Here is a 4,951-nt window from a genome sequence, read left to right on the forward strand (position 1 = left end):
CATTCAACATGGACTTCAGGGAATGTCCCATCTTCTTGGCGTAATGTCATTGTAGTCCCTATTCCAAAACCTGCCCGGGATCATACTGATCCATCAAATTATAGACCAATCTCTTTAACGAGTTGTGTCTGTAAAACCATGGAACGAATGATGAACAAGAGATTAACTTGGTATCTGGAAACCAATAACCTTATAACAAATACTCAATGTGGTTTCAGGAAAAGTCGTAGTACCATTGACCATTTGGTACGTCTAGAATCCTTTGTCAAAATGCTATGGTAAATAAACAACATGCAGTATCGATATTCTTTGATTTGGAGAAATCATACGATACCACTTGGAAGCATGGCATTTTAACGGATTTACATGCCTTCGGTCGTTTGCCTCTTTTTATATCGCAATTTGTAAAAGACAGGCAGTTTCAAGTCCGAGTGGGTTCAACGTTTTAGTACCAAGATAAACAGTTTATCCAAGGTTTTAAATGAATCAATTGATGGATCATTATTTGTAGATGATTTTAATATTTCTTGTCGAGGTAAAAATATACATATAATCGAACGGCAATTACAGTTGTGTTTAAGCAAAATAAATAATGGTGTCTAGAAATCTAGTTCTCCCTTGTAATGTGTAATTCCGGTAGATTTTGATAGGTCTTCAAAGGCACGTTTCAAAAGGTGTTCTACGGCAATTTATGCTTCCGTAGACTTTGCTTCAACATCGACACGTGTATCTTGGATTATTATTGCGAAACAGTATATCAATACGGATATTCAACTAGCAGCGTCCGCGACCACTACATACCAACTCTCTGAGAATGATCCCAGGTAGGATCTCTTTAATAGTAGTTGTGAAGACATCATGTCACATACCCTTTGTCTTTAAGTGTGTTCAACAGTGACTTATTAGATTGTGTTGTTGTTAAGGTACTTTATGATATGTGAAATGCTATGGTTACAATCATTTCCTATATGTGACTATGAATACTAACTCACTCATTTCTCACACCGAACCAAAACCACTACAGACTGTCCACTATGCAAATTATATATTCACACATAATCTTGAATAATATCGATATCAATATAACTCGAAACATAAAATGCCGACTTCGTACACATCAAATATACAAGATTGTGTACTTGTCCTTAAAGTATGTAAACATGTGATATACATTTACACATCACCAGGTTTTCTTTCAGTCCAGGCACCCGTGAACGGCCACCTCCTCGTGGTGGGTGCTGGGTAACGCAAAGAGCCGTTCGAACCCCCGTGTGGACCCGGGTCAAATAGGTCCATAGCACCCCATTGCTGGTCGCAAGGAGCGACCAAATTGGGCAACCTGTTTGCCGTGGGTTGCGTCCCGTGTCGGTGGAGGACGGTAGTCTGGTGGTTGAGGGCAGTAGGAGCCTGAACCGTGTTCCTGTTGCCCAACACACCACTTCGGCCCTTACTTCACCTAGACGGGTGGTAGAATCGGCCCGATTCTATCAATCGGCTGGTCACGCCGTGCCCTATGCATGGATATTATTTAAGATAACTGGAAAAGGGTTAGAACAATTTTGACCATTTTGACTTTGTATGTTCTATCGTGTCATAGAATTACATTGCCTAGAGTCCTATGCCAGAAGGCGGTGGCTCATGGGCCAATCTAGTAGGATATATCTTTTTTAGATATGTTTCTACTTGAGTATATCCACCTGGTATCATTGGTGCCATCTGTTGGAGATCCACAGATGTAAGGCATCGTCCTTGTTGACACTCCGTGGTGGGTGGGGAGCCAGATGGATGAAACATAACTACTATTACCATGGCACCCCCTTACAAAAAACGTACTCATGAACCAGAAGATTCACTCTCTTCCGAAGATGACGATCCTTCAACACACAAAATGAACTCTGATCACTGGTCTAGATTTCTAGTCATGTCTTCCACTGATGGCAATCCTCTAAAGCTGAATCCATTTGCCATTGCAAAGGGTATCGAAGGTTTAGCTGGGGAAGTTAAAGAAGTTAAAATGTTACGTTCTGGCTGTCTTTTGATTGAGTGCAGGAAACACATTCAGTCACAGATTCTCCTTTCCACCAAATCTTTAGCGAATGTTCCTGTCCAAGTTTCTCCTCACAGGACTTTGAACAGCAGCAAGGGGATTGTTCGGGATGCAATACGGTGTCTCTCGGACATGACTGAAGCTGAAATTGTCTCAGAACTAAAATCACAAAATGTTATTGACGTGAAACGTTTTACAATGAAGAAAGAAAATGAAACGGTCAAGACAAACACATATTTGTTTACATTTGGTCTTCCGGCTCGTCCTGAATCACTTAAGGCTGGATACTGTAACTTAAGGGTAGATGCTTTCATTCCGAATCCTCTGAGATGTTACAGCTGTCAGAAGTTTGGCCACGGATCTAAGTCATGTCGTAATCCAGCCGCTTGTCATCGATGTGGTGGAACATGCGAGGATGGCAAGTCATGTACAAATCCTCCTTCGTGTGTCAACTGCTCCGGTAGCCATCCGTCCTCGTCAAAGGAATGTCCTACATGGAAACTTCAATCTCGAATCTCTCGAATAAAGCATGACCGTAATGTAAGTTTTCTGGAAGCACGGAAGATTGTTCTAGCTCAAGAACAGCCAGGATCTACGTATGCCACCACTGTGTCTACACGACTTTCAGACCCAAAGACAAACCATACATCTCTTCAAACAATTGCTTGCCAGACTGATTACACATGGACAAAGACGTCTGCACCTACTTTGATATCTACAGCAGTTCAAGCGAGGCCTTCTCAACAAAGCTCTTGTTCACAAACCATTCCTTCAAGTCAAACAAGCATTCAGTCTCAGGCGTCTTGTGATAAGGATTCATCTTTAACTCAGGTACAGTCATTATCACACTCAACTCAATTGTCCAAATCTGCCACAAATGTGAAACAAATTACAAAAACTAAATCGAAATCTAAAGCTGAATCTGCAAATCCGAACCCTAGTGGAAGAGCCCCAAAAGGGTCAAATAATCAGGTCCAACTGTTCAATAAGTTTGGATCACTCGAGGACATGGATGTGTCTGAAAGCAGCCATTTGCGGACACATAGCTTGTCACCCTCGAGAAGAGCGAGGGGTCGTTCTCCTGTTAATCCCCCGAAGAGATAACTTCGTCACCCGTAGTACAGTGGAACTGCAGAGGACTCAGGACAAATTTGAATGATTTACATCTTTTAGTTCAAGATTTTACACCATCAGCATTCTGCTTACAAGAGACATATCTCAAGCAGACAGATCACTTTGAAGTACGTCAATATAGTGCATATCATTGTTTTTCTCCTCCGGGTGATAAAGCCATTGGAGGATCTTCAATCCTCATTCGGAATGATGTAATTCACAGCCCTGTTCTACTTAAAACAAATCTCCAAGCTGTTGCAGTAAGGCTTACTTTGCATGTTGCAGTCACCCTTTGCTCTTTGTACATTTCCCCTTCATCATCTGTTCAGCAAGCTGATCTTCAGGCTCTGTATGATGGACTCCCTAAACCCTGTATAATCATGGGTGATTTAAATGGGCACAATCCTCTCTGGGGCAGTAGTAATACCAACACGAAAGGTAAATTACTGGAGGATTTCATTACAAAGAACGATCGATGCATTTATAATGATGGTTCAAATACGTATTTACACCCTGGCACAGGAACATATTCATCTCTTGATTTATCTATTACTGATTCTAACCTATTGATTGAATTTGAATGGTCAGTCCACGATGACCTCTGTGGAAGTGACCATTTCCCGACAATACTAAAGCCTGTGACGCCATCCGATGTTCCTCCACCATCAAGATGGAATTTTAAAAAGGCCAACTGGCCATTATATAAAGTTCTCTGCACTGACAAACTCAAACCTGAACTTTTTAATGATATTCCTGATGCCATAAAATGCTTTTCAGATAAATTAAATAAAATTGCTGATGAATGTATCCCAAAGTCCTCTCCAGTTCCTCATGTCCGAAAACCATGGTTTACAGATGATTGCAAACAGGCTAGGAAGGCACGGAAGAAAGCCGAACATTACTTTCGTAGCCATCCTATGGTTCACAATTTAGATAAATTTAAAATTTTGAACGCCAAAGCTCGGCGTACGTTCAAGCAAAGTAAACGCCACTCTTGGCAGAACTATGTCTCAAAAATTAATTCGCGCACGCCGATATCAAAGGTGTGGAATATGATCCAGAAAATCAAGGGTAAGGGATCAAAATCTAGTATCCATCATCTGAAAGATGGGAACCAATTATTGACTAGTAAATCAGATATTGCAAATAAACTTGGTGAACCGCTGGCCAAACACTCTTCCTCATCTAATTATGTACCTGAATTCCAAAAATATCAAAACCAGCAGGAAAGGACACTTATTAATTTCAATTCAGATAATGGAGAAGACTACAATGAAACATTTTCGATACATGAACTTCACACTGCTCTTGATCAGGCTCACGATACTGCTTCTGGAGCTGATGGTATACATGATCAACTCCTGAAACACTTGCCAGACTCATGTTTGGAGACACTATTACATATTTTTGATAACTTTTGAACAAGTGGAAAATTCCCTTCCTCGTGGCGTGATGCTATTATTGTTCCCATCCCTAAACATGGACGTGATCATACTAATCCTTCTAATTATAGGCCCATTTCACTAACTAGCTGTGTTTGCAAGACCATGGAACGCATGATATATATCGACTTGGAAACCAATAACATAATAACAGATATACAATGCGGTTTCCGTAAAAACAGAAGTACTCTCGATCATTTAGTGCGTTTAGAATCTTTTGTGAAAAATGCCATAATTAATAAACAACATGCAGTGTCAATCTTTTTCGATTTAGAAAAAGCGTATGACACAACATGGAAACATGGAATTTTAAAAGATTTACATGACCTTGGATTACGAGGTCGTTTAC

The sequence above is a fragment of the Haliotis asinina genome, chromosome 13, assembly GCF_037392515.1.
Source record: "Haliotis asinina isolate JCU_RB_2024 chromosome 13, JCU_Hal_asi_v2, whole genome shotgun sequence".
Lineage (NCBI taxonomy): Eukaryota > Metazoa > Mollusca > Gastropoda > Lepetellida > Haliotidae > Haliotis > Haliotis asinina.